This window comes from Panthera onca, chromosome A3 (genome assembly GCF_046562875.1).
Source record: "Panthera onca isolate mPanOnc1 chromosome A3, mPanOnc1 haplotype 2, whole genome shotgun sequence".
Classification (NCBI taxonomy): domain Eukaryota; kingdom Metazoa; phylum Chordata; class Mammalia; order Carnivora; family Felidae; genus Panthera; species Panthera onca.
The window spans coordinates 61,761,821-61,789,056 of NC_138341.1; the positions used below are offsets into that span (position 1 = coordinate 61,761,821).

Genomic DNA, 27,236 nt, shown 5'->3' on the forward strand with positions numbered 1-27,236 from the left:
TCCTCTCCTCTCCTTTTTCTTGGTGCCTTATTTTGCATTCTGCTGAACTGGAAGAGTGTTTAATCCTTGGCCTCCTGTCTGTTGAGATATTATGTTTTTTTAATAGTGCTTGTTTATGACTAAGGTCAAAGACAGTATTTCAGAACAAAAATTAGAGTTAGTTCATAATTGAGTACATATGTATGTAACTGTTTATTTTTATAGTTTGCTAATTTATTTTTAAACCGCTCAGTTATGCCAACATGTTTATTGCTCTGTTCATCACATGCCTTACCAGTCAGGGTGTTAAAAGGCACATGCTTTTCAATAGTTTGGATCCCAAGTTAAATTAGATAATGCTATCAGGTAGCAATTTAATTACATTAATTGAACGTTTAGGCGGAAAGGTAGTTTTGCAGAGGCTATAATGAAATAACATTTATAAGTACCCATGTATAAATCTCAGCATTATAGACATGATTTGAGGTTGCTGACAGAAAAATGGATATATATCGGACGTTTAGGAGGAAACGTGAGGGGGCTCTATCAGCGGTGGTGAATGCTGCCTTCGCAATTTCGGAGGCTGCTGGGCACGGCCATTTCCTTCGTTTCCTTCGTGAGCTGCCTTTATCATTAGTCTTCTGAGCAGAGACACACAAAGGCACTTGGGTGTGTTTGTATAGCCAGGGCTTTCCTGGGAGGCAGCATGCCAGCTTGGGCTGGCTCACTGAGCCTGAAAAGACAAGACACAGTCTAGTGAGGTCTTTGTCACCTTGGAGGGTCGAGGCTTGGCACATTTGGCTTTATCTCTGTGGCACTCCCAGCCGGCTCCGTCCGGGATCTGAGGAAGGCTGTCTGAGGGTTCCAGGGGATTTTAACAGACTGGAATGGAAGCCACTGACAGAGAGAGCCCTGGGGCATGAGATGTGGCAAGTCAGCCCACAGCTCTTGCCCGTGAGGGTGGCTTCCTATGACGCAAAGGGAGTTAATTAAATGAGGGGGCCAGAGCCCCAGTCCGTGGTCAGCTGCCTTCCCTCCATGCCCTTGGACAGAATGGGAGCGTTGGCATTTGGGTAATATGACAAGCTGTTTGGGGGCCCAGGTGTCCCCTCCCACCTCTCTGATTTCGTGTGGTAGATGTCAAATGGTGGCTAGCAAAAAGGGATTTTGAGGTGTGCTAACAACAGATTCTTTGCCTCTGAGTAATTCATTGTCCTCTGACACCATCTGCTTTTACCCCAGCTGCAGAGACTAGTGTGGTGGCCCGTATGCCCCGCAGCACCCTTTGTGGGTTATATTTACCGAATGCCACCCTGCCTCCCTCACAGTGTCTGGCAGATAAATCAGGTGGGCCTGCCATTGCTCCCGGGTGTTCTCTGGATGTGAACTTTCTCTGCTCACCGTTGTTTTGGGGGACACCGGCCCCCTCCCTCAGGTGGAATTGTTCCTGGCCGTATCTGTAGCCTGCCCTTCCCCTTGGGAGGCAGCCACGAATGACTTCATCTAAAATTAAAGACCCAGATGGAGGATTACCCTCCTCATCACAGACTGGCCATGTTGGGGCCTTGCCTCTGGGAGGGAGGGGTGGATGGGACAGGTTGTAGTTTCAAAATACTCTTGCTTTGGTGGCCGGAAGGTCTCAGTCCACTGAAAGAGAGCTGAGGGAGCTGGGAGGAAGGGTGGGCAGGTGTGCCTTTGAGGAGAAGGAGGCCTGCTGGTTGGGACAAGAAGGTAAAGGAGGGTTGATCTGGCCCCCAAGGGAAGGACAGAAAAGCTCTCATTCCTGGTTGCAGATGCAGTGTTTGTCCAGCTGAAAGCAGCCCCACTTGGTTGACTACCCGATGAGTGATTTTCCCCAAGTTGACAGCTGCTCCAACACATTTCACCTGCAAGTCCTGACAAAGTGGTGTGCTCTTTTGGGGCTGTTATTACTGAAGTAGGCATTTGGAAGAATCTGGAAGAATGGGGTTCCAAGGGACGACCTTGAAGCAGTTTCTGAGTATCTGTTCCTTCCCTTCTTGCCAACCGTGTAGCTTTTTTGTTTGATTTATGAAAAACCGGACCCATCCCTTTTAAACATCCACTGTGCTATTAATAACGTGAATAGAAATTAAATCACAGTATGTTTTTATGGTTCTGGAAAAGCCCTTTGAGGAGCATTGTCAGATATGAGCCTAACCTCATGAGTAACCTTGTGAAGAGGCAGGAGAGGTGGTATGTGAAGCCCAGAGAGGTTAAAGAGCATGTCTGATCTCACACAGCTACAGGATGGACTCAGGGTTCAGACCCAGGCGTCCCCCCTCCCGGCTCTCCATCCGTTCCACAGCCCACCCACAGGGCAGACGGTTGGGGCTTGCAGAAGGCTGCTCTTTAGTGGAAGATCTGTTGGAACAGTTGGGAGCAGGGACGTCAGTGGGAGTGCTCACTGCTCGGGGAGGCAGGTGATGGGAATTAGTATGATATTTGAGGGTTTGCAGGGGCAGAAATGTGCCTGACATTCAGCCTTTCTATATACTTTCAAGAATTTATTGCCATAGCCCCTAAGCACCAGGGGAAATGTTAACTTGGAGGAGCTTCTCAGCAAATACCTCTGGTACAGTTCCTGGTGAGCAGCAGTACCTGTTTCTTGGGCTCACACCTGCCTCTCTGCAATGGCGAGAGAAGGCTCTGAAGAGGAGGGTTTGGGGAAGACAGACATGAACCTGGTCTTTTTAGCAGACTTGGTCTTCCGTTTGCATTTTCTATTGACTTGACTTTTCCTGGGTTCCAGGATGCTGAGCTCCCGTTGCAAGGAGAACATTAGTGTAAATATGAAAACCACAGGTAGTTAGAGGTTGACTTGTTTGTTTTATTGTACTTTCCTCTTTGGGAAAGTGGGCTGGCAAGGTGGAAGGTTCAAGTGTGTGTAATACTCTGGCATTCAGATCGGTGGCCTCGTCTCCCTTTGCAGTGGGTGGCTGGGTTGGGTGAACCCTGAAGCAACTTAGGAAGGGAAGGGTGGGCCAGACAAATCTCTGGAAGGCTGTGTGCGTTCATCATCACTCCTGCATGTGTGCCAGCCGGTAGCTGTGCGTGATGTTGGGGAAGCTGCTGTGCAGTGTGAGCCCTGGGTCCTGTTTGCTTGTGTGAAGGTTCAGTGGGCATGTCTGTCTTGTCCTGCTAAGCAAGTGTAAGTCAAAAAGGAGCCCGGAGCCCTGTGGTACAGGGGTGGTGTAGGCTGAATGATGCTTTTTCAGAGTTCTTAGAATGTGCCACCTAAAGCCGTGAATGCTTCCAGTAGGCAGTGGCAAATGTGGGGTTTTGGTCTGGTTGGGCCTTTCATTCAGTGTCTTTCATTTTCTTCCTTCTTTCCTCTCTGCTTTCTTCTTCTTTAAAAAAAAATTTTTTTTTTTTAATGTTTATTTACTTTTGAGAGAGACGGAGACAGAATGCAAGTGGATTAGGGGCAGAAAGAGAGGGAGACACAGATCTGAAGCAGGATCCAGGCTCCTAGCTGTCAGCACAGAGCCCGACGCGGGGCTCGAACTCACGAGCTGTTGAGATCATGACCTGAGCTGAAGTCAGCCGCTCAACTGTCTTGAGTCACTCAGGTGCCCTGTCTTCTTCTTTCTTTTTTATATCGATAAACAGTTGATAATCAATATTCAGAAGGTTTAGATAAATGCAAATTATTGTTTAATTTAAAAAACTTTGCAAAAAGAGGGGCACCTGGGTGGCTCAGTCAGTTAAGCGTCTGACTTTGGCTCGGGTCATGATTTCACAGCCGTGTGTCAGGTTCTGTGCTGACAGCACGGAGCCTGGAGCCTGCTTGTGATTCTGTGTCTCCCTCTCTCTCTGCCCCTTCCCCATTTGCATTCTGTCTCCGTCTCTCTCAAAAATAAATAAACATTAAAAAAAATGTTTAAAAACGTTGCAAAAAGAATTAAACTCTGATGAAAGATCCGGAATACTGTCCCTCTCAGTGGGTGTTGGGTTTGTATCTTATCTCCCAGATCTTCTGGCAGGATAAATGAGTCCTTACAAAATGTCAGTTTTCCCCGGCAGAGCCACCTGGGTGTTTGATGAAGTTTTTCAGAGCTAGGTCGGAATTCCTGGGTGTGGAAACCAACCATAAACCCTGAAAAGCCACTGGTGTGGGAGCTTGGATGGCAAGCAGGCCTGAGCGCCACACATTCCTTTCCCACCTTGGGCAGTGCATGAGAAGTCTAACCAGTAGACAGGAGGCTTTTGCCCTGTCCTGGGAACAGACGGAGGAGAAGGTATACAGGAAGTTGTTAATGGCACTTAAAGGAAGCAAGAGCTGGCTGTCTCCAAGGAGAAGTCTGGGCCCTCGAATGGCTGCCCAGGCTGGGGTGGATGGTGAGAGTCAGAATCCCTGGAGGATTGGGGTTCCTTTGCAGCTGCCCCCCTTTTCTCTCTTGGTTCTCCTTGTTGAACTTCAGTCTGTGCTTCCATTTGCATGGAGACTGCTGAGACTTCAGAATGGGGCCAACGTGCTGAGGGTGCTGCGGCCCCTCCCAAACCTAGTTTGGAGGAGGTGGCCCCCACCCCTGAGGCAAATGCAGTGAGTAGATCTGGGTCTGCTCCCTTCCCTACAGATACCTTCATGACTAGCTTTGATCCTTATTTAAACACATTCCATGCATATTAACATGACAGACACATTGGTTTTGCTCCAAGCAAGTAGCAGGCTTCCCTAGATGGGCCCGGGGCCCTTAAAGACAGGTGGGTTTGGAAGAGAGTAAGCAACAGGTCTCACTGTTCTGAGAACCCCGGACGGACTAGTGTTCTCTCTGTGTCTTTCTCACCCTGCCTCCCCCTGCACACCAACCCCCCTCCCCCCGTACCCCCCAGCTCATTTTACCCATGAGAAACTTGACTCTCTTAGAGATTAAGTGCCTCCTCCTGGTCACATAGCTTCTTAGTGACAGGACTAGAATTTATGTCCTTTGGTTGTCAGTTGAATGCTTTTTCTGCTCTACTATATTACCATGAGCAGAGCCAAATTTTTTTAAATCGGTGTTTCCTAAACGCCTATTTTAATATAAGAAAGCACGGGATTGGATGTGAATAATATTTTTTGATGTAGGTGGAGGATAAGGGGAGGAAGCTGACTGGGGACAATTCCAGAGCAATACCTGAGATCTGGGAGTTGTGTGTACAAAGTGTGTGATGGCCAAGCATGAATATGTGCTAGCAGGAACCCACTGTGCTACTCTTCTGAATTCCACGAAGAAGTTATTCTGTCTGTAATTTTATTAGGCTGAGACTTTTTCCAGTGGTTTATTTTTCCGTTTGCTCACAGTCCATAGAGGAGAGCCAGGGAGGGAAGCCAGTGCGCTTGCACTATTTACCGACGCCCTGACTTTGGAACTCAGCAGATCTGCTGTGTGTTGCTTTGTTGCACCGACTTTCACAGATCAGGACAATAATAGACTGTAAGCACATCAGCGCACTTGGATGGACCTGATAGCTGATTGTTGCCTTGATAAATATCTATACAAATATTTATATGATTCTGATAGTCTTGAGTTGTGTTGTTACAACATGCAAAGCTGTCAGGTTTCCAGGACCTCTGGTGGTAAAGCTTCTCTGTGGAGCGAGGCTTATTTTTGATCTGGCCTTTCCTCCCTAAAACCCTGGTAGCCTGAGATCTCACCTAGTGAGTGCAACACGAGTTTGTGGAAAGAAACGTGACATTACCCCCTTCCATCATTCACTGGTAAAATAACCAGAAGGGGCCATTCTGGGATGCAGAGAGGCTGGTGTAACATCTCAGAGTTCTGTCTTCCTGCTCCCTTGCTTAAACTTTCAGGTGCGAGGAGCCCGTTGCTGGAATTAAGGAAGCAATATAATATTTTGGAAGGCCTTTAGCTCTGGCCACCCAGGTGAGCACCTGAAAAAGAACTTATAGACCATTTGGAAGTGACTAATTCTATTACAAAAGCATCCATTTCCCTGAAGTATCCATGGCTTCTTGGGACACTTGAATGTCTGTTTACAGATCATTGAGGATTAGAGCCGCTAGACTGTGAGCTCTTTGAGGGCAAAAAAGGCAGCTATTTTCCTTTTGTTCTCCCTACCATTGACAACACATGTGTGGAACAAATGAATGAAATTGGCTGCCCTTTGCTCTCAAGCAGAATGAATGTAGCATTTTCAGAACAATGATGTGAGTAAGTACAAAACTGGATAGTTCCTGACACTTTTCCAGAAACAGGTCTAGGTTTGGAAGTCGTGTACCAAAGGCATCTTGTATGGGAGAGGCTTACGGGGTGGCTGGAGACCCCTACTGTTGATTGAGTCAGCTGTGATTGGGCCAAGCAGTCCAGGTTTTCCCCGTGGCTCACACAAGGATGTCGAGCCCCAGAAGTGCTCATGAGCCCCCTCTGCTAGATTATCAAGCTCCAGAAGTTCCTGAGCTCCAGACACTGTTTTTTTTCTAGGTAATTTCACCATAAACATCTTTGCCTAGACATCATTGTTGCTGCAAGCATTTTTGCTGCAATAACTAATTGGCCCTAAGGCAACTTTGCCATAAAAGGTAAAACAAAACAAAACAAAACAAAACTGGTTGACAGTTTGGTTTCATTTCTCCATTGAGACAGTCCTCACATTTTTACACGATATGAATCTTAGCTCTCATAATGGTCTATATGGTGGCACAGAGTTTTGAACCCACATTTCCCATAGAACTTTGGAATGTCATCAACAGACAAGTGACAATATGCCAAGAACAAACAGCAGTGTAGAAGGCTTTCACAATGCAATACAAAGCCCAGTTATACATAAGCATCCTACTATTTGGATACTGATGCCTCTCTTAGTGAAGGAAGAAATTTTAGCAAGAAAAGAAAAAGATGGGATGGTACATGAGATGAATCAACAAGCAAAAATATGTATAATGCTATGAATGAAAGCAATTGAAGAGAAATGTTTAGGTACAACCCACAAAATAAAATCAGTTACTTGCACAGTATTGCCGTGAATCAACACTATACATTTTGAATGTATTCAACTATTTTGTACATTGCAATAAAGTCTTTTTAATTTTATTATTCATTTTCATGTTTCATTATGTCCTTCTAAATGAATGTCCCTTTTTTATTTTTTGTGATTTTGTCTCTTATGGCAAGATCTGCCTTACGGCCAATTAGCTATGGGGTGAAAATGTTTGCTAGCATGGGGCTTATGGTGAGAATACGCCGCAACCCCAGGAGGCTGGCAGTAGTGTTGTCATGCACATTTTACCGATGGAGAGACTGAGGCTCAGGGACCTAAAAGAGCGGCTCTGGATTACACAGCCAGGAAGTGATTGGAGGTGATGATTCTGGAGCCTTCATCTACCTAGTTCTGGGATCCTGAGTGCTCACCCTGCCCCGCACCCCCCCACCCTGGGAGCTTGAACCCACGTGCCCCACTCTGAGCTCCAGGTTGACGTTCCAGGCCCAGCAGCCTTACACCTCTATAGGTGGCGTCACCAGCCTGCCTCTGGACTTGGTCCTGGGGGTGGGGAGTACTGGGGTACCCTTGGTCCTTCCTGCTGTTCCTACATCCTTCACAGGGCCTCCCTTTCCTTCTTTTCCTACCACAGAGACTGGCTGCCTGGCTCTTGGGTAGGCTGCCTGTTCCGATGTGCACTCCTGCCAGGGATTAGTGCCCTGGCCAGGCCGCGGCTGCTCCCCCACCCTGCTCTGAAGGCATGTCTGTCAGCCCACAGGGGTGCGGTTCACAGGCCAGAAGTCGGAGGCACTCTGCCTGAAGGAACTGGTCCCAGGGAGCCTCATCTGCCCTCCTCCTCCTCCTCCTCCTCCCTGCCCTGGCTGGACTTGGGAGTTTGACTGTCAGGGTCACCTCTCCCACACCAGTCCCTCTGCCACCCAGGGGTACCCCCAGACCTTCCCCGGCCTCTGGGTTTTCCATCCTGGGGAGAGAAGCAGGACTGTGGGAGTCCCAGCCCTCAGTGCCCTGGGTATAGCCCTGACATGCAATCGCTCTGGCAAGCAGCCTCAGGCAGGCCTGGGCAGAGGGCCGAAAGGAGAAGGAGCAAGGGGAGCCGCAGCAGACCAGAGAAGAGACAAAAGCCAGCTCAAGCGCAAACTGCCTGGCAGTGGGGTGGGTGCCCTGGCTGGAGGGCTGGCCCGGGCTGGCCTGCCCTGGGAGGAGTCAGGTTGGCGCCTGCTCTCTCTGAGTCTCAGGCCTGCTGGCTGCCGGCCAGCTGCTGGAGCTGTGTGTGGGCGGCCGACACAGGGTCTTGGAGTCTTGAAGGTTAGGGGTTGGGAAGAGGCGGAGAGAGAGAACTGAGATGGCAGAACTGAGATACGTCCCCTTCCCCGCCACACGCTGGGGCCCAGGTGTGGGCCCAGAGCTGTTTCACAGCAGCTACCCCCTTTGAAGTGGAGCGGTTTTCCTTACTACAGTCCCTGCTTTGGTCTTGGGGATCTCACAGTCCCTGGGGTTCACTGACACCTGTGAGTAGGTGCAGAGTGGTTAGCAAATGATGTCTTGAGAAGGCCACACTTTGAAGGAGTTTGCGCTCTAAAGCCAGGTATATCTGAGCTCGTTCAGCCGCTGGTGGGGTGGCCTGAAACAAGTTGATCAACTCTGTTCAGCCTCAGGCTCCTTATCTGTAAAATGGGGATAATTAGCTTTCCTGTCCGCTGGGAAGAAATGTTCCGCTTGAGTCTCTCCGAGGTGTTAAAGAATGTGTGTCTTCCCCTGCGGGTAGTGTTCTGGAAGGCACAAGGCATGGCAGTCTTTTGACTTCAGCTTCAGCACTGGAGGGCACTGTCCGCTGACCATGTGCTGCGTGGCATCTGGCTGGAGTTCCCCCTCCTCCCTCAGACTCTGTGACCAGACACTGTCTCTAGGTCGTTGGTTTGGGCCCACAGATGGGAGAGGGTGATGGCAGCCCCGGGAAACTGAGTCCCAGGGGACAGGCCACAGGGTCATCTCCCAGAAAAGGCAAAGATAAATGGGTTTGTTGCTATGGTGTTCTTCCCTTTCAGTGCCCATTTTTGGAGAGAGTTGAAGGAAGGGAAAATGGGGAAGAGACGCTGCTCCTGCCTCACGCCCCTCACCCTACCTGCTTCCTGTTCTATTAGAGAAATGTAGTTTCTGCATGAGTTGGACAATCATCTGAGTTTGATCAAGTTTTATTGATATTGATATATGTGTAAGATACATATGTATTAGTACATAAATTTGAGAGGACTCCCTTAGCAACAAAGTTGCTCTTCAGAGGCTCTTCAGAGAATCAGCAGCCTGGACAACAATAGGGTGGGCCCGGCACAACCTCGGCCCTAGAGATGACCTCTGCAGCGCGCTGGCTTCTGGCCTCCTTGTCCCCATCAGCCTGCGCCCCTCTCTTTCCTGTTCATACACATAGGGGAATAGATGGATAGGTCAGATTGCCTCTGCTCATTTCTCTTTAGCATACTAAACCTATTTGCTATAAAAATTCAAAAACATGCAGGTGTCAGAGGCGGCTATGTTATGAATGTCCCAGGCCACTTCTAGGAAGGGAAGGAGGTAGAGGGGAGCCCAGTGCTTTGTGGTGCCTTCCCGCTATCAGGATGGTGCAATGCTTCAGGCTGTCCCTGCCCATGTCCTCAGTGCACACCCTGCAACCTGGTAGGGACCCCTGTGTCCAGCCCAGCCTGGGTGTGCATCTTGCGTGCTTGGTCGGCACTGATAGGGGGTCGCCGTGGGGAGGAGATCTCCTTGGAGCACACTGCCACATGTCCTGTGAGCTGTCCCTGAGGCTGTGCCCAGTGTCCAGGGTCTCTTCTTCCAGGGCCCTGCTGGTTATCACTGTGGGCATTATCTCCACTCACCACCTCTACACTCAGGGCTGCGGTGTCCCCTTGAAGAACCACACACCCATCTACCCAGGGGCCCTTCTTGCTTAGAATCTGACTCAACTCCCCTCAGCCTCTCCTTCAAGGACTTCTGACTCACCCCGGCCTTTCTCTGAGCAATGTCTTTTCCCAAAGGACCAGACCTGACTCTCTAGGGTTGCTCTGTGGGTCCCAGTCCCTCACCTCTTTGGGCTTGTCAGGTTTTGTGTACAGCAATCTACAATGCCCAAACCTTTGTGGGTTCTCATGATGGCCCTCAGCTGATGCAGTAGTTTCATTAGGACTGTGCACAGGACCCTTTTGAGCATTTTCTAGCAGATGATTGTCCCATCATCAGCAAAGGGACAAATGGAACAAAAGATGTCATGGGGTCCTCTGGGACGGTTGGCCATCCTGGACTTTTAATTCAGAGTTGGCACTCCAGCAATGGCCCAGGCCCCTGATGGATGGTGGGAGAGAGAAGGTGTGAGGAGAGAGGTTTGTACGAGAGGGGAGAGATGGACTCAGCAGTGTGGTGAAGGTAAGGGGGTAACACATGGAAAGGGGGAGTAGAAGACTGGTCTGGAAGGCCTTCAAAGGAAGTAAAGTTTGTTAAATTGCTCCTTAAGCTGCAAAGAGCCATTCAGGGCAAGCTATCAACATCATCAGCAGCAGCAGCTTCAGCATCATTATCATCATCATGGTCATTATCATTACCATGCCGAGGAGGTAGGTGGTAACTGACCAAGTCTCTAGCTGATGCCTGATTTTAGAGGCCACGTATTTGTTTACTTGGAACATTCCAATTCAATTCAAGAGCTGGCATTTGAGTCTCGATGTCCAAACTCTCTGATATTCCCTTGGCTTACTAAATTGAGGGCTAGTTTCTAGGGTTTGACTTGAAGATAGTTTTAATATCCTTGAATACCAGTTGTCTATAGTGTGAAAAATCTGAATGTATATAACAGAGCAGTAAAAAGGTGATACTTCATTTTACGAAAGTTTTTTTTTTTTTTTTCAATTTACAAAAAGGATCCACAGTGGTGTTCCTTTCCAGGGCAATGTTTCTCTAGCTGAGTAAGTGTTTACAGGTCATTAACTACTCCATGGAAGGACTTTGGTAGGGAAAAGGAAGGCTGCAAGGAAATTGACTCATAGGTCTAGCTTAGAGATGATGATTCAAGAGAATTAGAATCTGTTGGCCAACAGGTGTCTGCAGAGCAGATAGATGTGCGTGCCGTATTGGGAGAGAAGTAGGGAGCATGCTTCCTTCTCTCTGAGAACTTAGAGTCCCTTTGGAAGCAAAGACTTCTGGTGAAGTAACTATAGAGACACTATGATGAAGACAGAAATTAAGTGCTAAGTTGTGTTCACTCACCTCTTAATCACTGTTGATAGGAAAATGGGCCATGCTTTCCAAAAATTCCGTTTACATACTGCTTTTCAGGACTCCTGCTATTGCATACAGTGAGGGAGGTTTGAGGAAGGACTTGGCCTAGGACTCCTCCTGGGAGCATGGAGAGAGCTCACGATGGAATGCAGAAGGTTGGCCGTCCTGGACTTTTAATTCAGAGTTGGCACTCTAGCAATGGCCCAGGCCCCTGATGGATGGTGGGAGAGAGAAGGTGTGAGGAGAGAGGTTTGTACGAGAGGGGAGAGATGGACTCAGCAGGCTCTTCCAGAAGTGGTAGCTGGCTCAGATCTGTGTCTCGAACCGGTGGCAAAGTGAAAGGGGGCCGTTCTCTTTCTCTCTTCCTATTCTGCCTGCTGCTACCCTGAGCTCACTTTGGCTGTGTGTGCAGTGTGGACCAGGGGACAACAGCAGATTTCTCATCAGATGGTCAGCAACAGCTCTGTCTCTGCCTGGGAAATGGTTTCCAAAAGCTCCTGGTTGTGGCCTGGACACCTGCCTCACAGGGCTAGCCTTCGGGATAGTCCACTTTCGCCCTTTCCCCCATCTGTGGCAGCCTGCACCACCTTGCTGGGCAAGGCATTCTGTAAATGGGTTTATTGGACCTCCACTGTAGAGGTCATAATTTGTTTCTCCGGCTTCCAGGGACCTTCCTTGGTCCTAGTATTCTGGGATTTCATGAGCAAGTGCATGTTCCCCAAGTATTCCCTCACATACACATACTGTTCATTCATTCCCCACCCCCCACTGTGTGGTCCTCAAAGCCTTCATCATCAATCAGGTTTTCACAACAGAGGGTGGCCCTGGCCTCCTTCTCTAGTTTGTTCCTCACTTTTCTATCAGTCTTTCTTGGATCTGTAGTGTGTTTCTTAGGTATTTAAAAAAAATATTCTAAGAAGAATGAAAACGTCTTTGTAATGTGGAGACTCTCAGATAAGTGGCAGTACCGCTTAGAGCCTGGAGCGTGCAGTGTGCCACCTCTGCCCCAGGCTCCCACAGCGGCATGGGCTTTGGGGCGAAGGGAGAGTACTGAATTGCCCATTCCTGAGCAGGAAGGGAATTGGAGTTTGCCAAGCATCTTTTATGTAGATGTGCCAGTTGAAGTTCCCTTTTGAACATTTTGACCTTCAGGGAAGTCCCAGACTCTCAAACCACAGGGGGCCGCATCAGGCATGTAATGTCTGCTCCCCAACCTGGAAGACAACCTGACTGCTTCCACTAGCTGAACCAGACTCATTTCTAGGGGGTTCTGCTTTGAGGTACTGATGGATGAGCCACTGCTATGAGAAGAAAGGAAGCTAGGCAGGACTTGGAGGTTAACTAGAGTGATGTGGCTGAAAAGAGATACACAGCTGGTGTGTCCCAGGTGCATAAGTAAGAACAGGTAGTTGATGTCAGTGCAGAGACCCAGCATCGGCCAGAAAAGAGATATGGCATCCACTCTTAGAAAGTACACGCTGTAAGAATTGGTCTGGTGCAAACTAACAGTTGCTTTTATCAAGGGCCCCAAGGAAGGGTTTGGCCTCTGATTGGGGTGGGGGTGAGGGTGGGGCGGAAGAGGAGGGTTAGATCTCCTGGTTTGTGGCTGTTTGCTCAGGTGGCCTCTTCGGGAAGACTCTCTTGGTGGTGGAAAGTTAGGTTTTATTTCTCAGTGGGAATAAAATGATTTGTATGCATTGCCAGGTGGACTAGATCATCCGTCCCAAAATTATAAAGGAGGTGAAGGCCGCCTTGTCTGTATCCTCCCCACTTTGTCACTGTCCATTCAGTTTTCATCTGTCTGTCTGTCCATCCATCTGTCATATACAGGCACCTATCAGGTTCCAGCTCCTCTGCATTCTCAAATGACCCTGCTCACCAGCTTTACATGGTTTCTTCTGTTCTCTCCCTCCCTCATCCTTTTCTATTACTCTTGGGAAAGGGGCTGATGACCTCATTTCTGCTGAGGTGTAACTAATAAATACCAGGAGGTATGTGTTTTCTTTCACAGGGCACTTACTCTGTTGTAAGTACTTTCCAAATATTAACTCATTTTCTTTTCATAGAAACTCTATGAAGCACATACCATTATTATTCCCATTTTTCAGATGAGTCAATTTTTTATTCTAGCTGAAGAAATGAAGTGTGGTGGTACACCACTATGAGCCAGGAATTATTTGTCATCACAGAACCAGCATCCATCTTCCCAAGTCTGGCTTTGGCTTTGCCAATGGAGGTTAGGTAGTTGGAATGAACACTTCTCCTTTTTGATATTTCATCTCAGCTAGGGCCGTTTTTACTCTCCTCTTGCATATCTCTGCAAATGTGGCATGAGAGTTGTAAGACCTTAAGGAATTAGAGATCATTTATTCCAACCTCCTTGTTTACAGTGGGGTGATTGGGTTTCTAGAGAGGTGATGAGGCCAGGCATGGTCACCTGGCTGGGTGGTGGCAATGCATAGATGAGGAGCCAGGACTCCCAGCTCCCGGCCCCGTGTCTTCCACTATCCCATACTACTCTGTCACCACCACTGTCTCCCCACCTCACACTTCCTTAGTCTATTTAGCTAAAGGATCTATTGCCCCGGGAATAAGGATTTGCTTGGGTGTCTTAAGTAACTCAGGTAAGGGTCACTCATGGGGCTTCATTTTCTCTTTCTCAGTTTATTGCCAGGAGCAGTCTTTGTTCTATTTTCTTCAGCTTCTTCTTCTTGAGTTGTTGTCTATTTAAGATGGCTTCCCCCTCTTGTCCACTTCCCCCCTACTCCCATGTCTTCCCCTAATCTGCTTCTGCCACTGCCTGGGGCCATGCGGTTCCTGTTGTGAGGCTCTAGCTCCTTCATGGATCTTTCTGCTTCCCGTTCACCCATTGTCCCCCAGCCCTGGTCTGTTACAGCTGATGGGTGTGGGGGAGGGGCGAAGAGGGTGAATCTTCATTTCCTCCTCTGGCTTTCTGTTGTCCACAGCACTGGGCAGCAGCTGTTTCCCCCTGGGCTGTTGTCTGAGAGAGGCCTTGATGTTGTCTTTCTTCCCAGGGCCTTTTGGCAAGGTATAAGTTATCTCCAGAACCATTGGCTGCTGTTCAACTATACAGTTAATGGGGGAGGTCAACCACCTCCTTCTCTAACCTAGTGGGGGGCTCTTAGGCCACTCAACACCACATTTAATTGCTGCCCCTGACTCAGAAGGGGCCTCTGAAGTTTTGAGGTCTCTATCACTTCCTTAGGGTAATGGAGAGGTTTCTGCTTGGAATAAGGTGACATTTGGTAATTGAGCCAAACAGATGGCTGGGATACAGGCTTTGGAGCTGAAGTCCCAGGGGAATGGGGTAAAGGTGGGGCTGGCTGCAGGGTGATAAAATGGGGGCTCCCTGGACTTTCAAATTCCAAACCTTATCTCTGTTCTCAAAACCTGAGTTGCCCTAGGTATTTACCTAAGAGAAATGGAAACATGCATTCATATAAGCACATACACATAAATGTTTATTGTAGCGTTGTTCATAATAGTCAAAAGTGGTAACAGCCCAAATGTCCATCGGTAGGTGAATGGATAAATTGTAGTACAGCCATACAATGGAATACTCAGGTATAAGAATGACCTACTAATACATTTCAACAACATGAAGCAGTCTCCACATTATTCTGCTCAATGAAAGAAATTAAATACAAAAGGTGATATACTGTTGATTCCATTTATATGAAATTCTAGAAAAATCAAAATTATAGTGACAAGAAGTAGATCAATGATTAATAAGGGTCAGAATTAGGGGAGGGGATTAAGGGGAAGGAGGAAACATTTCAGAGTGATGGGAATGTTCTCTATCTTGATTTTGGTGGAGGTTATACAACTGTATACAATGAGCAAAATTCATTCAACTGTACACTTAAAATGAGTGACTTTTGTTGTATGTAAATTATGCCTCAATAAAGATAAAAAATAAAAACTCCATTTGAGTTGGACCAGCATGGAAGGCTGTCTGTCTATCTCTAGCCTTTAACTGTTTGCGTCTTCTCAGGACTCCAGCTGTCTTTGAGGGGGGCACCAAAGTACATTTCATGGAAATTATAATGCTCTTTGGATTCTGGGGAGATTTCCTAGGAATTGATAATGAGTGGGAGAGAGGCAGAGGCAGATGGAGATGGTGTTACCCACCATGAGCAGAGCATGTGTACTTGGGTGAGAAATGCATGAGCACTTGTGAGTGTGTGAGGAAAGGAGTAAGTAAAGGGTGGGTATTTGTTGCATGGAATTCCATTGGGCTTTAATAAATAAAAAGAGGAGAGGGTGTCCAAGTCAGTCTTATTCATTGATAGATCTTCTCCTTGGGTAGAGATGCTAACTGTGTAATTGTCTGGGGAATTCTTGTAAAGTGAGAGTTTTTATTTGTTTTTGATATCCATCTTTCTCTCCAAATTTGTCTCTCATGCAGAGTTTCCAAGGTAGCATAAATGTGATATCTGAACTTATTTATTGGCAGACTTGTATGGAGTGTGTTTTCTGAACCCAGCTTGGTGCTAAGGCTGCATAGATTTGGGTCCTTAACATGGAATACCTCCGTGCACACATACTGTTGGGCCCTACCTGGCCACGTGGCCTGACTCTGGGTCTTGGCTGTTAGGATAGAGGGAGGATGCCCAGGGTACTTTGATACGAACAGCCTGCCCAGCCTGGAGAATTATGGGCAACGTTACAAATAATAGTTACATTAGTTGCTACCTTAGTTTTTTGCCTGGCCTCCCCTCTACTACACCCATGGCTAAAGGAAGCCAAGAATGTCCGTGCTTGCTGTTCTCTGGCATCAAGATGAAGTCCTTTTTAGTGCTGGATTTAAAATAATATTAAAAGTATGTTTTTGGAACTTAGCTTTTTGCATGCAGGATGTGCGTCTGCTGAGCCTTACTTCTTTGCAGATGACCATGGTTAAAATACAGCTGGAAAGTGGGGTGCCTAGCTGGCTCAGTCGGTAGAGCATGTAACTCTTGATTTCGGGTCATGGGTTTGAGCCCCACGTTGGGGGTAGAGTTTACTTAAAAAACAACAACAACAAAACACGGCTAGAGAGTTGTACAACCTTAAAGTTGGTTTTCACATTGCGAAGATGTTATTTTTTGCTAACTCTGACAGCCAGGCTCAGGTTGACCTGGCACATGCTCTGGTTGGCACACATACTTCACTTCTGCTCTTCTCCAGGGTGTGGGGTGGCTGTTTAAAGAGGGTGGATATTAATGCTAATCTTTGTGTAGCATAACGTGTTACTGCAGCTTGCCTTTTTTTATCTGGAAGTTCAAGCAGATATCAGAAGGGAACTGTTTGTGGGCACAGAGATGGTTAAAATTACCATTATGGCCAGAAATGATATTTGGAAAAATAACTTCCCTTTTAAGAAGGTAAATCAATTATTTAACCATTATTTTTTGAATTCCTAGGATATATGTTTATCAGATATCACAGGCTATCCTGGGTACTTTGAAATAAAACTAAAAGAAGTAGAGAATAGTGTCCCTGTACTTAAGAAGCACTTTGGGGAGACATGGAGTTAAGTAGAATCGTAGGTAAGCAGCAATATAAGGACTGGACATGAGGCCAGGGTGGTGCAGGAAATGAGTGTTCCATGAGGCTGAAGAAGGAAGAGATTGATTTTTATGCTGGGGTGATTAGTAGACCTTTAGCTGGGCCTTGAAACATGAGCAGGACTCCAGGAAGTCAGAGAGGAAGAAGAAAAGCCAGAAAGGAAATGAGAATGGAGAGGATTTTTACTTGAGCAGAGTATTTTCACTGGTGGAAGAGAGGGAACCAAGCCTAGAATAGAAATGTGAGGCTGGATTATGGAGCTTTGAATGGTAGCTTAAGGAGCTGGACCATATCCTGTTGACCATGGGAGACTATTGAATTGTTATGAGCAGAGGGTGAAGGCAGCATTCTAGGAGACATGAATTGGGGGTTCTGTCCAGAGGTGGGGTGGGCAGGTTGTTGGAATTCTTTCTGTAATGTTCTTCATCCTGAGTTCTCCTATGTTGATATATATGTTCTAGAGCATGGAGCTGGTTGACTGTAGGGTTTCCTTTCACAAGCAGAGTAGAACCAAACATTGTAGGATACTAGCGAATGGGTCTGTTCTTAATGTAGAGGAACTTTGAGGTCTTGGAAAGTTTTCATTGAGCCCACATTATGGCTAGGGACTTGACAGGAATAAAGTTTAGAAGCAAAAGCCCATCAGGTTCCATATTGTTCTCTTGTCCCTCTCCTCCAGACCATCCATTTTGGAGAATTATTATTATTCAGGGCATGGAGAATTTTTCATGGTGGCATTTATCATTTAGATGTGAGGAAGCAAGGTAGGCACCAAAATCCATATCCTTGAACTCTCTTTAATAGCATCTTCCTACTTTGGGTGTTAGTAAGCTAGCCTGAATTTAATGAACTTTTTTGGATAGAGTAAGAGGAAAATTGAGAAAAAGGGTAGTAGATAGGCATTTGGAAAGGAAAGAAGGTCTGTGGGCTCAGGAGATTAGCCAGGGAAGCACAGAAAGTCCAACTTGGAAAAAGCAGAAACCCCAGTGAGCCCAGAATATTCTGTAGGAAAACTAGCCTCTGTTCAGATTTGAGATGGTCAGAACATCTCTTCAGCCTCCTTCATGGTACTTCTTCCTGGAGGCAAAATTTTCTTTTGAGACAAGCATTAGTCAAACAAGCATTTTTTGTTTGTGGTTGATCCCTTGGCATGCAGCATGGCTCCTTGTCCTAGACAATGAGGAAATCATTTTAATGGCGGCCAGGGCAGCTGTGCGTTTCACTGCAGAGGAATAACAGCTTCTAGGAGAGTTTGGTGGCTTTGGGGAAAAACTCACAGTGGCAGAAGTTAATTGGAAAGTAGAGTAGAACTGACTTCCAAAGGCTGGTATTATGTGGATTTGGATGTGCTGTGGGCAAAACGACATAAAGGAAATGGAATGAGAAATAGTGTAAGTGACTGGCAAGGACCCTATTGGCTGGTAGACTAGTGTTGACCGCTCCCCCAATGTGAATTTAGTGAGGTGTTTCTACTTTATCTTCCCCAAACTCTCGGAAGCAACAGTGTTATTGGGGTCTGAGACATCCTTCAGAAACTTCTTGGCCACCTATTGTTTATAACCAACAGCAATTTTTTCTTCTTTCTTTGAAGATAAATTCATTTTGGGTGGTAGTGACTTCAGGCTGTTTTTGAATCTTTGGCTATGGTTTGAAATTCTTTTATTTTTTATTTTTTATTTTTTTTTAATTTTTACATCAACCAAAGCTAGAAAGTTTTACTGAATCCCCTTGCAGTATAATAAGTGTTTCCTTTCATTGGGGAAGCAAACTATTTACAGCCCTAACAGGGTTTACAATGAATTGTATAAGTGATACTGACTTCTGTGTCAGCAAAAAATGAAACAAAAACTGATCATAGATGACATTACCTAAATGACAGTACCTACGTGTGTCCTTTCTTTCACATCTGCTGTAATCCTGTTATGGCATTGTCCTATTACCCCAAGTACTGTCATCTTTAAATGCTGTCAGATTGTAACTGGATTGCCAAGGACAGAGGAGGGGAATCAGAGAGAACACAATGGCATTTCCCAACACACCACAGAGATGGCTCTTTCCTATCCCATAGGTTGAATTCTTGGAGAAATTGTTTAGTTAAAATGATGACTCAGATGTCTTTTACAAGCTTTGATGAAATAGCCAGATTCACTCGTCATGTTCCTAGAAGGAAAGAAAGAAACATTCTCTTTTAACAGCTAATGAGGCACACTCACTCTTCAAGGGGAATGTTAATGTTTCTGCATAATGAGAACTCCTTATAAGTATTATTATTGTGTTTTCAAAACCAGGTCAAAAGTAATAACAAAGAGAGGGCTCTATCTAAGAATTTAAAATCCAATCGTTTCTTATCATGTTTTCCCAGACTTGGGTAGGAGACTCCATTTCAGAGATGGGAAACTGAGTCATAAGACATTGAGAGGCAGATGTTACTGGACAGCTGGAGTTGGGAACATTTGTGTTTTGGGTTTGTGCCACGTGTCCCTGTTCTTCCTTATATATTTAGACCAGATTCTTATCCATAAAACGTTCATAAATTTCCGGTACTCACCTTTCTGCAGTGTCCATAGGTAAATGGGTTGATGGGAAGTTGAGTGCATTGAAATTAAGCCTCTTGCTTTTTGCATGCTATTGCTCATAAATAAGGGAGTGAGAAATGGTTACCCAAGCACCCTTATTCAGGCTAGCTTGGCTGCCAGAGAATAGGGCTAAATTTAAGGGGACCAGCTAACACTTCTTTCTCATGCCTCTTTGTTTTTTTGTTCTTTATTATTATTACTTTTTGCTTTGGATTTTATTACAGTATAATGTAGTCTTTCCTTAATCTGATTCTGTATTCATTTTTTAATATATAATGTTGATTAGTATGTTCTATTATTTATAGCCCTCCAGAAGGATCCCAGGGGAAGATAATCTCCATTTGAGGAGATGACTTCCCAATTTCCATACAGATGATGAAACAGTAACTGCCCACTCCATGGCCTCCCTCCCGAGTCTTCTTCTTACACTCTCGGTGTATGGTGTGTGGGCCGCAGACACCCAAAAGCCTGACTGGAGGTGCAGCATGGGATGTGCTGACATTAACGCTAAAGGACTGGCTAATTGACTTGCAAAATATAGGTTAGGGAGTTTTATGGGATATCAAATTATCTTACTCTTTCTCTGATTAAAGACAAAATATTATATTAAGTAGATCATTACATGGGTAAAAGGTTAGGCCTTCACACACTTTAGAGGTGCGGCGCTGGCTTCCCCCACCGCTGCCATGTGGCAGAGGCCTGTGGCAAGTAGCGGACGGATGGCAGGGAGACTCACTGCTCACAGAAATGTGAAACATCTGAATAGAGACGTTAGATTTATAGGAGGGGCGTTTGCCTTAGCTTTGAATGTCCTGAGTCTTTTTGATTCTGATAGAATAGACTCTCAAAATTAAATATTAATTTGTTCTGATTCCATTTCTGTTAGCAGGGAAAAGTGCGAAGACATGAAAGAGAGAGTGAGTGGTGGCCAGAGCAGTGGCCACATTTCAGAGATGGGTCACTCTTCCCAGTCTGCCCACGAGTGGCGTTCACGGGGCATTGAGTGGACACATTCTGTCAAGGGACGCGATCACTTTGTGACTGTCACGCCACAATGCCTTGGTCAACCGTCTAATGTTATAAAATTCTTCCTGAAAGAAATTTCAGTCCTAATCCTGATGTTGAGTTGGAAGCTCCATGCGTCTGATAATAATCTGCCAACTAATCCATCATGCCTCTCATTTCTGTGCATTATTTATTTCAAAACCTGGGCCTGTGGTTTGTAGAAAGGGACAATTTCAAGGCTTTGCCGGTCAGATGTATTGCAAATGGGTAAATCTTTAGAAATTATCTCTTAAAGTGTGTGTGTGTGTGTGTGTGTGTGTGCGCGCGCGCATGTGCGCATGTGTAGAGTAAGTGTAGGTTTCTTGAATTTCTTACTTCAGTACTTAACTACATATGTGTGTGTAAAGCACAGCATTTGCCACCCTGTCTCTCTTGCTGTGTGAGAAGCTGTGGTTGCCAGGGTGGGCCAGTAGAGCTGTGGTTGGTGTCTTGATTTGATGGGTGGGGGAGAGAACAAATCACAAGTTATTCCCTGGAAATGAGCCAAGGTCCACCTGCAGAGCAGTGACCCTGAAAGCCCAAGCACCAGCCTCCCCAGGATGTCTTGACCTTCAGCAGCCTTCTTGTCAAACCACTTCAGAATGGAGAACAGCTTGCCTCTGTGCTGTACTGTTGACCTGCTGATAGACAGGAGTGTTAGAGACTTGGGGTAGATATGGAATTAGATCCCTAAGTACACTAAACAGACTTTGTGTGTTGCTGGGGGTGGCAGGAGCAAAAGGTTGGAGAAAGAAAGTAGAGGACACAATAAAATATGCAGTCTTACTCTCTAGCCTTCCTGGGATATATCAGTATCTGTTTCCGAGAGAAGACAAAGCCATCTGTTGGGGAGATGGAGTTTGTCCGGAAGACCTGGAATTGCTGTGTGACCTTAGGGAAACACTTGCCTTCTCTGGGTTGAGCTCAGCCCTTGGTTCACCAGGGGCAGTGCTGGTATTTATAGACCATGTTTGACAGTCCCGAGTGAAAGGCAACTGTACTTCTCACCTCAGAATAGCAAGCCTTTCTTATATCTAGGTTGCTAGGACAGCTTCCTAGGAGCTTGGTGATGTTGGATGAAGGGTTTTTCTTCTGAAATGAGTTGATTGGTTTTTGCCACTTTCCACGTTATTTTCTGGGTCTAGGTGTTTTCTTATTTTTTCCACACAGGCAGTGTCTAACGGAATACAGAGTCTGTCGTGGCTCACACGATCCTGTTTTGTCAGTTAGCTTTAAAGGCCCTGGGGGTTTTCCTGGGACTGGTGTCTGGAAGCCAATGGCCAAAGTGACAACAACAGGATGTGGGTGGGGGCGTGGGCCCCGTTGGGGTTAGAGGCCCGCTGCATCTATTGGGGATGCTGTTCTTAGGAATCTTGCTGGGGTTGCCTTGCCCCACCCTGCCTGGTTGCTTTGACATTATCTAATTCTGGGTTTGTGTGAATTCATCAGTCTAGCCTATGGCATCCCACCCCATCCCATTCCGTTGCATTTCATAAGCTAGCAACTGCAGGGCCAGGCTTCTGTTACCCTTAGCTGCCTGTGTTTGTCTGCAGGACCTCAAGGAAGAACTGGGTCTTCTTAGGGAATTGGGCCCAGTGTCAAACTTGGAGTCAACATGGGAACCATGGCAGCAAGGGATATTGTTCTTCCAGGGCTGTCCCTTGTTCTTGGTGGGGGTGTGCAAATAGTTTTTATGTATCCTATTTTGATTTAGATAGTGGTTTCTTTTTTGGCCAAGTCTTAGGCAAGTGCCACAGAGCATTCCTTCTTGGCCTAAACTTGATGAAATTTAGATGCATTTGATGAAATAAACACAAATTTACACACACATGGTCATGGACTCATCACCCATCCCCTTATCCACCCCAGCACAAACCCCAAAATGAACTATTCCTAAGTGAGAATTCCCGGAATTTTGAGGTCTTCCATTGGAATGGTGATAGGGGCAGAAAACCTTAGCCCCATATGCATTTTTGCCTGAGTTGCTAACCTTTCCTTACTTCTTCCTCCTTTTCTCCTCCTCCTTCCAGTTCCCCCTTTCCTTAAGAAAAAACAAGTGAGCCATGCTGGAAGTACAGGCTTGACCTCCACCTCACCAGGTGCAGCTGCTGACCAGTGCAAAAAATAGGAAATATTTTTTTAAAAGAAGGTTGGGGGGTGGCGGGGGTAGTTTCTGTTCCACAATCACTGCTGTTTCAATAAAAAGCAACCTGGTTTATTTGTAAAACCTACTTCCCTTTCTGTGAATGTGACCGTTTTCAATAGCAGAGGACCCTGATGTGTGTGTGTGGTGGGGGTAATGGGAGGGAAGGTGACAGAAGGGAGATGCTAGAAAGAGGATGGAAGGAAGAGAGACGAGAGGTTGCAAGGAGAAGGAAAAGGGGAAGAGAGAAGGCAAGGAGGGAGGCAGGAAAGGGGATTGAAATTTGAGCTATTTTTAGCTGAATGTGCATGCAGATTTCCTCAGGCTTGTTGGCTGTGGGGAAACACTGTGTGGGGACAGTCACCTTGTGTGTAACTTCCTGCATAGCGGCCATGGTGACTAAATTTTCTGACACTGTCAGAGTTTGGACAACCCTGCCAGCTCTTGGAAGGACAGCCCAACAACTGTCACAGGCAAAGCATCAAAAGCGTGAGCTGTCAATAGTGACCTGCATTTGCAGAAAATCTGAGGGCTTTCTAATTAACGGAGGAGCTCTAAATTAGAGTAAAGCTGTTCGACAAGCCCCCTCAGATGCGGGAAGTGTCACGGTGCAGATAATCATTACATCTAACAAGCTTCTGATTTTTAACAGAAGCTACGAGGTGAACTCGCTTATAATGGTTCAGTTTCAAGGGGGGAAAAATGCCACCCCCTCTCCAAAAAGGAAGCGGGAAAGAAAGAAGGGAAGAAAGAACAAGAAGGAAAGAAAATGGGAAGGGGGGGAATGAAAAGAGTCTCATGCGGGTACTTTGGGCAAATGCTCAGATCTCATCCCTGAATTCTTGCCTTTGTTGCTAGCTGAGGCATTCAGATACATCTTCTGTTTTAGTTTTTCCTTACTGTAATCTGTGTCTGCTAATATGCCAGCTCGTTCAGTTGAGGTTTCCCAGAGACAAGCGTCTTCTGTGAGTTATTTCTGACCATCGCGCATTCCATGGGGTCTGAATTGTTGAAAGCAGTGCCCCAAAACTAAACAACTTGAACATTACAATCAAAACACATGATACAGACAACAACTGATTAGGGTTCTACCTTGGATGGAGAAACAGACTAGGGGCTGAAGGGGACTGCAGCTGGACCTGGGAACTTGCCTCAGATCACTTGGGGTTCATTTGAGCTCAGGCCTCCTGATCCTGTCCAGTGCTCTTTGCACAGGGCAGGGGGATTTGAATTCCAGTTTGAGGAATTGATTTAAACCAGCTTTGAGAGGCCTGAATGGAGCTGATCCTTTGTGTGCCTTCCTTTGGGGGTGCTTCCCTCGCAAGACCCTTTCTCTACCATGGGATACACATTAGAGGAGGAGAGGGCCGTAAACCTTGATGGTTGGCTCCCAGTTGTTCAGGAAGTGCTGCGTTAGGAGCAACACTTCTTTTGCTTGTGTGGCTCCCCCCAAACCACCCACACTATCCTTGCAATTATTCATGGGCAATAAAATAATGTAAATCACACTGCCTGATTCTTCTCAAACAGCTTACAAAGTAATCACAGGCTGAGGTGCAGGTTTTCTTGCAGAGTCTTTATCAGTAAATCAGATTTTGAGCCTTTATCAGCAAAAGTTAGATTTAAACATCATTCCTGTAATGTTTGAAAGAAAGATTTGTTTCGGTGGGGACTCTGCCAATCAGTGATCTTCCAGCTTGACTCTGCTATCAATTATTGCTGCAATTATTTGTCTAGTTGGATATTTAAAATGTCATCAGAAAGAGATGATTACATATTCCAGAAAGCAAGGCACTGTATAATCAGATGAACTGAATCCTGTTAAATGTAGTGTGGGACCAACCTGTCCTTCAAAGTATGATTGTTGAGCTACCACCAGAGCAGCCGCCTTCTGCCTGGTTTTCAGGAAGCTGATCTTAACCTTGGGATGCAGTGCGCTGCTGGGGTCGGGTGATACTCAATTATGGGAAACTTTCCAAGTCCGAAAATGGGATTGCTCCTTCAGATACACGAGAAGTGCATTTTGGTTATCTCATTCAGTTCATCTGCAAATCTATAAATAAGAAGTCCCTCTATTCTTCTTGCTTCCTGTGGATTTAAATGCCAAATCCTGATTTGTGGCAACGTTGTCACATGCCCCTTTTCCCACTCTCTATGCCTGGTGCCCAGGATCTAAGCAGTGGCAGTAGAAATTACAACTGTTTGGAAGCCAAGAAAAAGCTCCATTTCTCACTTTTCTCCAATTCCGGATATTCTCGGCCCTGCTCCATCTATCAGCCTTCTCCCCGCACACCTCCTCCACTGCACACCCTCCTTCTGTCCGCTCCACCAACAGGAAACAAATGCAGCTTCAAATTTATTTTTTATTTTATTTTATTTTTTGATGGAGGAAGAGAGAACACAACCTGAACAAACAGCAACAACAACAAAAGCTCCAACCAAACTAAACTCTAGACAGAATGGTCCCAAATGTCCCAAATGTATAGAGATTCCTCCTTAATAGTCTGACCCTGTTTCTGGGCACCAGGGGTGCCCTGATGAGTAGGATTTTCTGTCTGAAAGCGACAGCCGAGCCTTCAGCTGGGAAACATTAGTTCATCCCCATTCTTAGACCTGACTCTAGGTTGCAGAGGTGTTCTCTGTGTCTAGGTGGGTTTCGTGAGCTAGAGAATATGGTGGGCTGGCTGTCAGGGCTTTTCCCAATTCACTTCCTACTGTGCAGGCTGAGCTGTTATGATTCCATGACACCTTGGTGGTCAAAAGACTCTCCCACCCGAACATAAAATGCCCTGGGGGGTTTCTTAAGAAATTAATCTCATCTGCGAAAACAGAAAAAGCACCTTTTAAGACATTGGAGCCTTGGGTTGTGTGCGCTTGTGGGAGAGAACAAGATGTAGGGGGTGGAACTCAGGAAGAAAAATGACTTTAAAAAAGTCACAACCCATTGAAATGGAGAAAAAGCACTGCCCCTGCTGTGATCACTCATAGCCAGGAGCTGGCAGTGGACAGTCCTGTCATCTTTGTCCCTTCTCCTCCTTCACTGGCTATGCTCTTTACCTGGGTTTCCCTGCCAGGCCCTGTAGCTTGTGGCCTGGGTGGCCTCAGTTCCAGCCCGAGGTGACAGAGGTCAGCTGACCACACTGCCCTTTTGTGGTGGGGGTGGGGGTGGGGGGAGCAGATACTGCTTTGACCCTTGAAAGTGGGTTATCTGCTTGTGGTGGGTGAGGTGTAGTATATTAAAACCACACAACAAAGGTGTGAAGGGCCTGGTTTAGCTCTTGAATGATGGAGAGAGGGCCTAGGTTCTAAATGTTTTTACCGTTCTTGGGATTCCTGTTCTATGTTTGTTTTTAGGGGGTATGTTTTTCTCTTCATGCCATCCAGCATGTCCCAAGCAGAGGTGGGGGCCTGGGCTTGGGCATGGGGATCTGGGTACGAAGGGAATTTCTGCGGGGTTGTCTCCTAAGCCCATGGCCATGGTTTTACACTCCACGGCCCTTGCCAGTCCCTTGGCTGGGAAGCCTGGGCCCCATAGAACACAGGCAGGGCTGTGCCTTCTTTGTTTCCTGGGCCTCCGCTGGGCTGTGCCGGGAGATGGTGCAACTTGGGTGATAGGGTCTGGGTGGCTGCAGGTGTTTTCCTGCATCTGAGGCAGGGAGGCATCCGAGACCAGCCAGCCTTCAATGCATCTTCCATGGCTAGCTTCCTAGCCTTGTTTAATCCCTTTTAGTGGAGCAAAACCAAGGGTTCTAAATAGAATTATTTGAACTGAAGAACTTCACACTGTTCTTTCTCTTGGGGCAGAAAGATAGGGGTGTAGGTGGGGGATGAGAATAGAGGGAAGTGTGGGAGATTACTAAAAAAAAAAATTTAGAGAGGGAAAGGAAAGGGACCCAGATTAGGTAATTGGGGCCAATTCACCAGAAGACTTCAGAAAAGTTGACATCGATTGTAACTCTTCTAACTGTGTAATTACACAGCATTTGGAAGGTGAATTATTAACCCGATTGTCCATAACAACCATTGAGTAAATATACAATTACAGATTGCCAAAATTGTACAGTGAACCGATGGGCCAGCAGCCACTTTCAAGGGGCTGTAATCATCTCGTGGGTCAAGGCTGACCTGGAGGTTCCTTGGTTAATGAATCATTTACTGGAGAGACCTCAACAGCCTCAGGAAGAGAAGGTTCCCTTGGTCACTGCTGGCTCCATGGCAGCTCCTTCCAGCCAGGTCGTTGGGAATAAAGAGCTCTCGAACATGGGAAAGTCCACTGAACAGCGCTCAATTTCTGAGTGCTTATTGAGGGACTTTTCTTTGCCCAGAATGGTGTCGGATCATGAGAGGTGGGCAATGCCATCTTGGTTCTCAGAACCCTGGGGTTTGGTTGAGGAACCAGTGCCGGTGGGTACGCGATGATCTCACGGAGCCCTGGGCCTGAGAGAAGTGTAGTGTAGAGCTGAAGACATAAGAATGGCGTATCCTTTGCATTCCCTTCCATTGTCTAACCAGGGGCCTTTGCACCCCCAGCTCCGTGAGCCTCAGTGCCCCCAGCCCTAGGTGAAGGGGGGCAGTAATCCCAGTGGGGCCTCCTCCTGGGGAAGTCCACAGCCCTCTCACACTGAGGAGCCAGCCTGTGTCAGCCAAGAGCCTCAGGCCATAAATGCAAAGTATGGTTGAACAAAAGCCGCTTT

At 46.5% G+C, this 27,236-nt stretch overlaps 1 protein-coding gene across 20 annotated transcripts in view; it reads left to right on the plus strand.

Annotated features, from left to right (window-relative positions):
* BCL11A (BCL11 transcription factor A) overlaps nt 1-27,236 on the plus strand; it is a 165,074-nt gene that overhangs the window by 110,936 nt on the left and 26,902 nt on the right. The gene's annotated exons all lie outside the window — the stretch shown is intronic.